The following is a 13,310-nucleotide window of genomic DNA, read 5'->3' as shown; positions in this document are numbered from 1 at the left end:
AACTTCACTTTACGATCATTTAAAATTATTTTGTGGACTTTTTTGATGTTTTCGTCGGTAACAGCCTCTTTGGGGCGTCCACTGCGTGCATCGTCTTCGATGCTCATTTCGCCTCGTTTAAATTTAGCAAACCACTTCTCAACGGTTGATTTTCCTGGTGCAGAGTCCGAATAATGTTTATCTAGCCAAGTCTTGGCTTCAACAGTACTTTTTTGGCCAAAAAGCAATGCTTTATTAACACACGAAATTCTTTTTTAACCATTTTTTCACAATAACAAAAGCTGCTTCACTCACAATGCTATATCTCACGAACTAATTATCCGGCAGCTGTGAAATTTATACACGTATCTTTTGAAGGTTAGTACTAAGTAAAAATCACATGGATTTAATTCTAGTAACGCCATCTATGAGTCAGCCTACGAACTTTTCAGCCCAACTGTTACAATCGGTACTCACATTAGTATAACCAATAAACCCTTCTCCGTATGCACAGATCTCAAGACAGTTGACAATTGAGACCTAGTGTTAACATTAGATGGTTCGTCTAACACATTTGAAAGAAAGTCTGACTTTTCCGATTATTTAAAGAATTTTTCACTCATGACATCACTAATTGTGTGTATTAGATCATTGCATTGCATGCTTTACAATGATGGAAATAGCACTCGGAAAAATTTTAATCCTGATGACATCAGAGAAACCCTGCCGTAAACATGGGAGCTGAAAAATAAAGGCCTTTTATGACCAGACCTTCAAGCGGTCGTTGGGTGTCTTCCGAGCAGATAGAGAGATTCGCACATTTTCTGTGACCTGGGCCAGTGAACACCATTGCCTTCAATAGGAAACGAAGTGCGAGTGTTGGCCACAGGGAATAGTGCTGAGCTCTCATTCAGATGCGTTAAACTTAGTGAATCTCTTGCGTATATTTCTAGCCATTTCATGGTGTCACTTGGGTTTATTTCACTCAAATATGAGAATATTCTGACTTATTTTTTACTTCTTTTCAAAAATAATTAAAATGCACTATTTTTATTATTTTGCTAAATCATCGCCGCATGTGCCGATGACCAGACCTCACCTCTGACGTGGGTGTAATTCGGCCTTCCTAGCCTTCTTAAGGCCGAATGTTTATGGCTGCAGCAACACAAGCCTTCCATCTGTCCTTATCCTGGGCAAGATCAATCCAATCTTTTCCATCCTTACAGAGTTCCATTAGGTTCTCCATCTCTATGTTATCCCTCCATCTTCGTCTTGGCCTTCATATACCCTGTCCCAGCTATCTTGGGAGCAAGGCTTCACGTAGCACATAGGTCCAACTATTTTCCTAAGGATTTTATTTTCAAATATTCTTAATTTATGTTCCCTTTTTTAATGTAAAGGACCAAGTTTCACATCCATATAATACTAAAGGGAAAATTATTGTTGTATATTTTAACTTTTAGTTTCTTAGATATTATACAAGAAGATAAAAGTTTATGAAAAGAGAAGTAACACGCATTTCCTGAATAGTCTGCTATTTATTTTCTCTTTAATATCATCTTAATTTGATAGCGAGTGTAATTCATGACACACACACGACACCACACACACACAAAGGGTGATTCAGTAAAGTGTGTAAAAAGGAAAAACTGAACATTTTGAAATAGGGAACCTAGGGTTGGAGCATAACTAGATGTGTGTTGAAACATGTTGAGCTCTAGTATGCACACTACACAACACCTTTTTTGTGCACCCTAAAAGAATTCAGTCCTAAATTCGTAAACATAGCAACATTGCACTTCAGTGCTAGCTGACAGTAACCAACTTTTGAGTCAGTCTTTTAACTAGATGAAATATGCTGCAGTGAAAGGTTTCAAATTTCACATATTTCATGAAACTATAAACCGCTAATATAATACACTCGAACAGAAAAAATAAATTTGATTAAGAATCTTGAGTAATTTTTACGATTATTCTTTCCCGACCTCAAATCAGGTTGGTTTGAAACAGGGAATAGGGTTTTTCTTCACCAAGAGCAAAATCGCAATCAAGTTTGAGCAGAAAGAGGCAAATTTCCAAGGAATTGGGGACATTTTATTTAAAATACCCTGTATAATATCGAACAGTTATTTAAAAAAATCCTCTTTTTCATGGCTTGTGGAGAAAATGTGCTTGGAACACAGGAAGGTTGATGTTTTCATAAACGTCAATGTGCTTTTAAGGACAGTTTTTATTTTTTTGCTGAAAACAGACCATTGATATTAGAATACTAAAAATTAATCCGATGCACATTGAGGAATGTCCCTTCTGCGATTTTTTTCTTAGCAGCTTAATGGATACATTGATGCAGTGGGAAGAGTTTAATGACTTCAAATTAAGATTGTTTATGTTATGTCCATTCCTTCATAATGACTGTTGTTAATCCCCTCAACTCCAATCTTCTGATGCATCTAAAACTAACAGTAAATTGCTAATTAAAGTAAGTAAATGACTATTGTGACTGAGGTGGATGTGATAAAGGAACTATTTATACAGTGATGAAAAATCTGAGAATGATTGTTAATTTGCCACTGCTTTGTATCCAAAATACTTGTCTGATTTCAACAGAATGAGATTTAACAAACTTTCCACTAAATGCTCGCCCAAGCTTCATTTCAAATCCTAACTTCTCCAGTACACAATACTTGGTAAAAATTTACTATCCTTCGGACACCTCTAATTTTTTCGTTTCGTCAATTTTTGACATTTGTACTTACGTATCTGCTTCGCGGAAAATTCCTGAAGGTGTATCAACGTTGTTTTGATTAAATTAATTGCAATTTTTCACATTACCAGTACGTCTTTCTGATAGGCCTTTTCGCTTGCCTGAGGCGAACTAACCTAACCACGTGCCAATGGTTCATGGGGCTAGTGCCAATGGTTCGCAATTATTTCCAATTTCTAGATCCTGATACTAACACGACACCAAATTTTAACTATGTTTCCTAACCTAACAGAACTAACCTATCCACGCGCCAATGGTTCGTGGGGCTAGCTATTCTCCGTCGGAGAATTAATTTTCAACAAACAACATGAATTTCAGCTATGAAACATTCCCACATCACACCAAACACCTTCCCGATGTTCGACAATGCTACAGGAACTTATTACGGTAAGTAGTTTGTTCCGTAAAAATAAATAAATGTGTCCGAAGGATAGTAAACAAGTATCAATACTTTAAGCATTTAACTGTGCCGATTAGTTTCTGCAAGCTTCGAAGTTACTCCCACAATAGTTTCTAGTATACTAAAGCACTTGCTAATTTTCCTGTAAAACTTGTGAAAAATAATTAAAGATTCTGAACTGTACCCAGCAGTGCCATCATTAGATTTCATTTCCTGGTTTCAGATTTTGCCACCTAAACTGCCAGATGGACAGAGGCCTCAAGCTTCAGACGTCCATTGCGGAACTTTCGCTCAGCAGAAGCTTCAGTTCTTTCAAGATATCTAATCAGTAAGCATGCTTGTTTCAACTTGTAACCAATATTTTGACCATGCAAAATAAAGCTAGGCATTTATCACTCATTGGGAATTCCTTGAATAATGGAAATTATGCATGATTTATTGGCTCCGGAAATTATGTGTTATCTTTTCTTTGTAAACGTGAAAAATTGCAACTTTTATTAATACATATCCCATTGAATTTATACATATTTATTAATGTTCTGAGGCAAGTTTAGTTTTTTTATCGAGGAAGAAAAGAATGCTGCATGGAAGATAAAAATAATTCTCTTAATCTGTCTACTTCGTTAGTGCCCTTTGCAAAACAATCTACTTTACAGATGGAAGATTATTGCAAGATTAGATATCTTGAAGTTGATTAGGTAAATTTTAAATGAATACTTATACAATTAAAACATTTTCGTAAATTAATATATCCCCTAGCATTTGTGACTTGTTTGTAGATGTATTTCGAGTCTGAATATGTGAAGTGGCACCTTAAATTATTTTTTTAAAAATTATAATATACACTTTAATTGAGTTGAATTAGAATTTTTTAATACTGTGGAATCACACAGATCCTTTACATTGTTAATATGCATAATTGTGTGTGTGTGTGTGTGTGGGTAGTACGGTTGTAATACCTAAGGTTGAAATAGAGAGAACATTAGCTTGTACCTTTGAATTTTTGGAAAGTTGTTATTAGCACCTCTCTTTTCTGAGCTGAATTTCATTCCTGCTCTTCTGATTTCCTCATTCCAACTATCAAACAGTCTCTACCTGTTTTATTCCATTACTTATACTGAACCACTCCGTTCTTCCCACTGGTGTCTTCACACAGCTCTGGTTGGCCTTGTATGTGCTCTGCACTCTGCCTCTTCCTAGACTCCTTTCTTTCATAGAGCCTTCCAAATCTTTGTTTTGTCCATGCTATCGTATGCCTTTTCTATATCGAGGAATGCCATAATCAAATCATTTCCATACTCATAGTGCCTTTCCTGTATTTGCATTATGGTGAATATCAGTTCTTCTCTTGATCTGTTCCTCTCTCATGTTCAAATCTGTTACTTCCGTTATTCTTTTCTCATACACCTTTGCTGAATGGCACATTAGTGTTAATCCTCTGTAGTTTTTACATTCCTTTCTGCCCTCCCTTCTTGAATATGGGAATTATTAGTCCATTTGTCCAATCTCTTAGCACTTCTCTCTCTTGCCACACTGCTCCTGCTCCTAGTATCATTTCCACTGGCACTTCATCTACTCCAGGTGCTCTACCTCTCTTCATTCTCTTCAGTGCTTCCTCCACTTCTTTCCATGTGAGATTCATTTTTCTTCCTGTTTTCTTTTTCTTTCACTTCATGTTCATTTCCTTTTTTCACGTTCAGCAATTTCTCAAAATGATTTCTCCACATTTTCCGTATTTCTTCATCCTCTTCTACAATGTTTCCCCTTTCATCCCTTAGCTTACAGCTCTCCTCTTTCTCTTCTCTTCGCTCTCACTAATCCATATACGGAGTGTCCGAAAAGTCACGCAACCCGGTGTTTACGACCGTATAACGGAATAGCGAAACGGAATGAGAAGAAACGCTTTCTGCCAAGAGAATGCCCTGTATATTGGGAAAATTTAGAGAGACAAACATATGTAAGAACATGCATGTTTTAATAACAAATAAGCAAAGTGTTGCCAAAGGCAGAAAAAAAATATTTGCAAATCGTGTGTATTGATGCACAGAACCCATTGAGGTAAATTATTTCAACATTTCACAATACCAACGAACAATTTGGATGGCCATCTAATGAATTTGACAGAGAAAGAACTTTGACGAAGTTTCAAAAACATTGCAGAAGGGAATAAATGGGCTGTTCCAAAAATCGATGTTTTCACAATATTACGCAGGACACTGGCAACACTGTTGGTGTCACGTGTCACTAACAGATGTGTTTTACCTCAGGCTATCACACTAAGGCACTTTTAACGACAAAGGAGAAAGTTGGTTATTCTCGAACATATGCAATAAATTACATACACCTTGCAACCCTGAAATGTCGGTACAGAAGAACATGTATCAATTGTTATGTGTTCTGTGCCTTAAGTGGTTGCTGTTTGTCGCGAACGGCATTCCAGATTGTGTCTACTTATGCTGACATCTTGTGTGTGTTTTCAAAATGCCATATTCTACACAGAAAAGAGTGTTTATTGTTGATGAATATATCCGAACATCGTCATAATCTTGCGTAAGAGATGCATTTAGGGATACCCACATTTCAGGGTTGCAAGGTGTATGTAATTTATTGCATATGTTCGAGAATAACCAACTTTCTCCTTTGTCGTTAAAAGTGCCTTAGTGTGATAGCCTGAGGTAAAACAAATCTGTTAGTGACACGTGACACCAACAGTGTTGCCAGTGTCCTGCGTAATATTGTGAAAACATCGATTTTTGGAACAGCCCATTTATTCCCTTCTGCAATGTTTTTGAAACTTCGTCAAAGTTCTTTCTCTGTCAAATTCATTAGATGGCCATCCAAATTGTTCGTTGGTATTGTGAAATGTTGAAATAATTTACCTCAATGGGTTCTGTGCATCAATACACACGATTTGCAAATATTTTTTTTCCGCCTTTGGCAACACTTTGCTTATTTGTTATTAAAACATGCATGTTCTTACATATGTTTCTCTCTAAATTTCCCCAATATACAGGGCATTCTCTTGGCAGAAAGCGTTTCTTCTCATTCCGTTTCGCTATTCCGTTATACGGTCGTAAACACCGGGTTGCGTGACTTTTCGGACACTCTGTAGTACTTTCATGTGCCTCTTATGTCGAATCTTGGCCTGGCATAGCCAGAGGATGCCTCTTTGGGCTGAAGGTGCATCCACCTCAAGTCCAAAAAAGGAGTGTTTACTGTCCTTTAAACAATTTCCCCAAACAGTATTTTTTTAAAAATATATGTATTATGTGTAACCTACATCTTAAAAGTAAAAACGTTTTGAACAAAAAATACAAAGGATCACGAACAAAATAGTTGGCTGTGTGAAGCCTCCGCCCTCCTTAAAAAAAGAATCCTGGCTGTGCCACCACGTTGAAGTAAGAGAAAATATTTCTAATTTCTTCATCAGAGATTCAGACCACCCTGATTTAGTTTCGACAAACTACTAAACTGATATATAGCCTAAGTCGATGACAAAAAATGGGAAGGCAGGGTTAAAGTTAATTCATTTTACAAGGGGGGTGGGGGGGGGGTAGGGTTCTAACTATTGTGCATCCATCCCACTATGATACCTTCTCGAAATTTTTTTTTTCCGCTGAGAGCCCCCCCAGAGGACTGCGGCACACCACTGCTGTTAGTTGACAATTTGTTGTATGCATATTTGGGAAGGGCTTTGTTTTATTTCTTATATCATTGGTGTGGGATAATTTTTTAGGGGTTCAAGTCTGTTGTAAGTCCACTTTGCCTAGATAGGCTAATCAGGACTCGATCTTAAGTTTAAAGAGGAATAAGAAGCATTGTGTAGTGTGCCACCACCAGGTATTGAACCTGGAACCCCCTTGGTTACCAACGTTGGGTGTTGAAAGGAAGGGTCATATTTACTATTTGTTGATAGATTTAGGAGCCTTGTTTTGTTTGTTCCCTCTGTCCATGCTCTTGTTATGTGACAAAATCACTTTTTTTTAAATTTGTTCATTTTTGTGCCATTAATTATTTGTAGTCTTCTGTAATTACGTTTTTACTGTCTCTCTCTCCTTGTTTTTTTTGTCATGCTTGAGTAGTTATATCAGAAGTTGGTTTGGTATCCCATAGGTAGAGCTAATGCTTCACTTTCCAATATGTTGATATTAATCCAGTTTCAAATAGTATGACTTGAGTTGATAATATTCGTGATATCATTGTTGCAATGATTGTGATACTTTTAGTTCAGTTTTCCCATAATGAGAGAATTCCTCACACATTGAAGTTTGCTTGAAAGTCGTCGCCTCGTAATCAAGGCATCCCAGATTCGATACCCAGTGGAGGCACATAATGGTTCGGATCAAACTTTAAACTGTAGGTCCAGTCCCGATTAGCCTTACTGTGCCTAAAGTGGGCTTAAAATGTCAAATCAATCAATTTGAGAAAATATTACTTCAATCGAGGTAAACAGGAAAATCCACTCTTTGTCTGAGTGTGCGTAAATGGGGAGTTAAATACACATTATGAAACCCTCGCTTTGATCACAGAGAGAGAGAGGGAGAGAGATTCCCACAGAATTTTCTGCATTATGAAAGGTCATCCATTGAGTTATTTTTAAATGAATTTGTTGCCTATTGTGAAAATCAATTTCAGTAGCAGCTTCATTCAGAGTATAGGCTCTTTTCAGTATGCCTGTTTCCAGGGAGAAAAGATGTAAAGTTAATTCAGATCAAATGATCCCCAAAAAATAATTTGTTGCCTAACATTTAAAACAAAAATAATTCTTGTTACCCCTGTGCAAGGGTAGTTCAAAACAGGCATTGTTTCACTATACACATTTTCATTCATAATGATTGGTAAGGAGCTTACTGTACCACTTGCATGATGTAGCTAATAAATACAATAATTCTAAATACATGCTGGTTTATTGAAACATAAATATTCATTTATAACTATTCTCGGCCAACTTCTCCTTGTTTGAACTTCGTTATTCATGGAATATCAAACTCGCTGAGTACTCTTTTAAGCTATAAGTGTCAAATTTTTACCAGGTCCCCCATCGGAGATATTGGGGCTCAGATGTTGAACAAAACGATAGTCAGCATTTTCAGAGCTATAACTAAGAGAGAACCAGTAACAGAAATCAAATATTTTACCCTTTTACCCTTACAGGACATGAAATGTATTGAAAATCATTTTTTTTAGCCCAGTGCTCTTTCATTCTTCTTAGCCAAGTTATCAAATTTATTGCAACTGTCTGCAAAGATCAAAAGTGCTGGAAGCGATGGAACAAAAATGGCCACCATTTTTAAACAAGGTCACATGAAAATAATGCCTGTTTTTAACTACCCTTGCATAGAGGTTACAAAAGCAACAAAAAAGGATTTAAAAAACTTTGTCAAGGATCCAGAGCTGGACAGACCATTTGGTATGGATTGACCCTGAAGTCAATCAGTTTGTAATTTTTGCAATTGTAATATATGGTTCGTAACCAACAGAGATCATGTGCCACATTTGATGGGTTTCGGAAATAGCACCTCTTTTTATTATCCTGCTGAGCACCGGTCTCCCTGGTGGAGTGGTTAGCATAGCATGCAATGATGAGTCCCAGCCTTAGCATGGGTGCTCTTTGTGAGTGTCCTATCATCAATTCCATCATATCATTATTCATTCCCATCTTTGCCATTATCCAAAAGTGGCAGAAATGCAAATAAAATAAACACATTTCTTCAAATCCAAGATATCAAATTTGCTTCACCTTTTGAAGGGGAAAATACTTTGATTGAAGGTGCACAGATGCACAGATGTATAGCCATGGACACTTCTGGGTTGTAATGATTCCATGCTCACAAATTAGCGTTCTACAAGGCATTTATTAGGCCATTACTTGAGTACTGTTCCTCTGTACTCTATGGGATTAACATAAATAACACCAACAAATTAGAAAAAATGCAAAATTGGGCAATTCGTAGTATACAAAATACACCACACATGACTTCACGATCGAGCAGAGAAGAACTGCAACTACCCACGCTTGAATCCAGACGAAAATATGCGTTCCTACTCAAAATTCATCAGGCAATTCACACACACAACCACTTACTAAGCGGCAAGGTAATTATATGTAGTAACATGCATTATCCCAATCTGCGATCTAATAACACCAATAGTATCCGAGTACCAAAATGTAACAAGGCAAGATACGGATCAAAATCCCTGTCATCTCTGGCAAGTAAGGCGTGGAATCAACTGCCTGTAGCCTGGAAAAAGGAGAGAAATTTGGCCAAATTTAAACAACAAATTAAGATGTTAATCTACGAATACTGACACCGTGCCTCATTTGCCTCTTTGCCTCCTTCACATATACTTACTTAATTTCTATTTCTTGTGTGTTTTTATTCCTTGTGTATTTTTATTCCTTGTGTATTATTTCTTGTGTATTTTTATTCCTTGTGTGTCTCAATTATATAGGCACACTTATATTTTTCCATATTTTATACATCTATAAACATTTAGCAGAATTGTATAGCTTAAGAAATTAATCCATGTAGGGCAAAAAGCTGTTTCTATTGTAAGATAATTCGTGTAAAAATACTGTAAGCTTAAGTGTAACCCTACTTCAAATAATAAATAATAAATATAAATAAATTGAATGTCAATGGGTTTGTTGCAACCCAGAAGTGTCCACGAGTCTACAACCCTGTACCTTATTAGAAAATTAGCACGTGGTAAAATTTTGTTAAGGGTCTTTTTATCAACACTGCCATTTCGGTAAAACATCGAGGAAAGAAAACTTGAATATTGAAATTGGAAAATACTCCATTCTGTATTACACTAATGACGTAGTGTATGTGTACGTGTATATTCAAATGCAAGATGCCATCAAATCCAAGCTAGGTACGTATTACATTCGGAAAAAAAAGTTTTGCTGTTACTGGATGAGACTTTTTAAGTCTGGTGCAAGAATTAATTATTTTTAATCGAATCTTGTGTTAATAAATAAATGTTTTAAGATCATATTTTAAAATGTGTAGCTTTATCTTAGATTCATGGCTTTCTTAAGCCATATGTAGAAGAAAAAAAAAACAGCACCTTAATTATTTTTAGTTTGTCACTGGCATTTCTCTGTGGACCTCGATGTCAAGATAATTTCAATAATTTACTACTATGAATCATACCTACATTTTTTTTCCAGCAATCTACAGTGTTACTCTCATAAATATGGACCACAACGAGGGAGGATATCTTCATTGAAGCTCTGTGCCTACTGAAGATGGAGCAGCACTCCAGTATTAAGCTGTTAAGGTATTGAGTGGCATGGACATTACAATTTTATGTAAATTCTGTGAGAATCTTTTGATTCGATTTGTTATTTAGCATCACTTTTCTGCCACTTTTGTTTAATCACGACAATGAAGATGAGTGGTGATAGGTCACTCAACAAAGAACACCCATGCTCAGCCTGGGATTCAAACACTGGACCCCTGGCATTGTAGAACCCATGGTAAACTGTAATAATTTCTTAATATAACATTTATTCTGCTAATTAGTTAAATTTAAATATTATAAAACATTAAAATGTTGACCAAGGCAAAATTTATTGTAAAAGAAATATACACCTAAAACATAACTTTCCCACCTTTTATTAGCGTCTTCCTCAGACGAAGATTCACAATATATTAGAGGGTGGAAACATTACATTTTTAGTGTATATTATTTATACAATAAATTTGGCCTTGGTCAGTATGCTAAGAATCAAAAGTGTATTGGGTATAGTAAAGGAAGTTGAAGATGTTATATATTGAAAGCGAAATCGACAGCGTGTTGAAGAGTTTGAAAATTATGAATTATTGATTTCACTTTAGCCTTAAAATTGGCCCAAAAAGTTTAGTCAAAATTTCACATTGCTCCATCTCTACTTTCTTGTTAATTCTGTTGAAAAATTATTTGTGATTACATAACTCTATTAAACTATTGATAATATCTAGATAACAGTGAAAGCAAATTACACGAAAATTCACGTCAATGCTCCTGAAGGAATTCTAAGGTGATGTAATTTTTCAGATTTTGGGATATCGCAGCAGTTTTTCGACAGGAGAGGAGAATACGAAAACATTCACCCTGATGGCTGCCAAAGGTCCAGTCGAGCCTTAGCATATGAGTTTTTACAAATGTTAATGTGTAACAAGATTTGACTTTTTGGCCCTTTTTTGACTAGGAGGCTTATTGCAAACTTCAAATAAACCAGTCTTTACAATAATTGAAACTTTGAGGGTTAGGTCACAGGTGACTGGCGATTGGAGGATTTGAAGTTAATTGTATTTACTATACAGTAGCAACACTAGAAAAATTTTAGAAGTGGGTCAGATTTGCAGTTGGGGAGTACAGAAATTTAAATTGTTCAAAAATAATACAGAGTATGATGTCATTACACATTGGTAAATTGTTTTTTCTAAAAAATGAGAGGCAGCTGCCTTTTGCTCACCTTGTGCAAATTGCCAGCAGCACGTTTACTCTGTTACAAAAGAAAGAAAAATGGAACGATCAATATGAAACCTCGCCCCGTAAACCACAAGAGTACCACCTTTCAGCACACGAGCGGTGAAAGCAGTATGGCCATCCTAAAGAAAGTTATGGTGAAAGTGCTGGATAATTTTTACTTCCTCTCGTACATGTTAAAAATAGAGAAGTGTTTCGACATTGTAAATTTCATAGTTCAGAATACATATTTATAATTATTAGTACATAAGTATATTTCATAACAAACTACAGGAGTTCTATTTTAAAATGTTCATATCAGGTCTTACGGTACTGTCCTATAAGTGAAACGCCCCATTATTCGTGGTGCTTCTGTCGATGTATATTCAGTATGTGAAACTGAATCAGTCCTTAAATTGAAATGCATTTCTTATTTTCAGTTGGAATCTGCAGTCAACTTCTCAACAACTAAGCTGTTGGTGTTGGCAGACTTTGCAGACTTGGTGCGCAGATGAAGACAGACAACTGGAGGTAGTTAGCTGAGGCCAATGTGAGTACATGGAATTTGGCATTGAAAACTGCTTTATTGTTTTTCGAAGTATTCTCCTTTATGGTCAATACACTTTTGCATTCGTTCAAACCATTTGTCAAAGCAGTTTTTCCAATCTTCTTGAGACAGCTCCATAATATGGTTTTTGAACGCATCAACGGCATCTTCCACCGACGAAAATCGTTGTCCACGCAATTTATTCTTGACATTCGGGAACAAGAAGTCATCGGGTGCCAAATCAGGACTGTACGGCGGATGACCCATCAATTCGATTTTTTGACTGTTCAAAAAGTCGGTTGTTAGACGAGATGTGTGACAGCTGGCATTGTCTTGATGAAGAATGATCCGACGGCGTTTGTTTGTTTTCCGTATTTGACCGAAGACCTCTGGCAAACAAATTGTTGTGTACCATTCAGAGTTGACCGTTCTACATTCCTCTAAAGGCATGGTTGCCACATGACCAGTTTCCACGAAAAAACAGGCGACCATTTGTTTCGATGTGCTTCGAGCACGAACAACTTTTGTTGGATTGGGTTCATCTTGAAACACCCATACAGTCGACTGCTGTTTACGTTCCGGCTCATATGCATATATCCATGATTCGTCACCTGTTACAATCTTATATACGTCTTTTGAAGCACCACGATTGTATTTATTGAGCATTTGTTTGCACCAATTGACGCGAGCGTCTTTTTCAGTTTTTGTCAAATTGTGTGGGATCCAACGAGAACATACCTTTCTCACAGCTAAATGATCATGTAATATTTTATATATGCTGGTGGAACTAATGCCTATGGTTACCTCAATCTCACAGTATGTCACATGACGATCTTGCAGTATTAGGTTTTGCACAGCATCAATGTTTTCTTGAACAACAACTGATTTTGGACGACCATCGCGAATGGCGGCCACGATTAAATTCGTTATACCAGCATTTCACAGTGGCAAAGGATGGGGCTTCATCGCCAAATGTGGAAGTAAGTTGATCGATGCACTCTTGTCTTGATAATCCACGTCGAAAATCATAAAAAATCATCGCACGAAAATGTTCAAGAGTTAATTCCATTTTATTGTTGTCGCGCAATCTCCAAGGCAACATAAACAACACAAATGAAGCTATTGACAAAACATTTGAAGTACGTTATGGTCAATAATGC

General features: G+C 36.5%; 1 long non-coding RNA gene across 1 annotated transcript in view; it reads left to right on the top strand.

The window, feature by feature from the left end:
- The window catches only part of LOC145999864 (uncharacterized), a 97,382-nt gene extending 85,261 nt beyond the window's left edge, over positions 1 to 12,121 (top strand). The window contains exons 3-4 of the long non-coding RNA XR_014443443.1: positions 10,321 to 10,430; positions 12,044 to 12,121. This is a non-coding gene — a long non-coding RNA (uncharacterized LOC145999864). The remainder of the gene's footprint in view (positions 1 to 10,320; positions 10,431 to 12,043) is intronic.
- The last annotated feature ends 1,189 nt before the right edge of the window (positions 12,122 to 13,310 follow it).

The sequence above is a fragment of the Lepisma saccharinum genome, chromosome 16, assembly GCF_977018435.1.
Source record: "Lepisma saccharinum chromosome 16, izLepSacc3.1, whole genome shotgun sequence".
In the NCBI taxonomy this organism is placed as follows: domain Eukaryota; kingdom Metazoa; phylum Arthropoda; class Insecta; order Zygentoma; family Lepismatidae; genus Lepisma; species Lepisma saccharinum.
The sequence above is the reverse complement of the archived record's forward strand: the minus strand, read 5'-3'. Positions and strand labels throughout refer to the sequence as shown.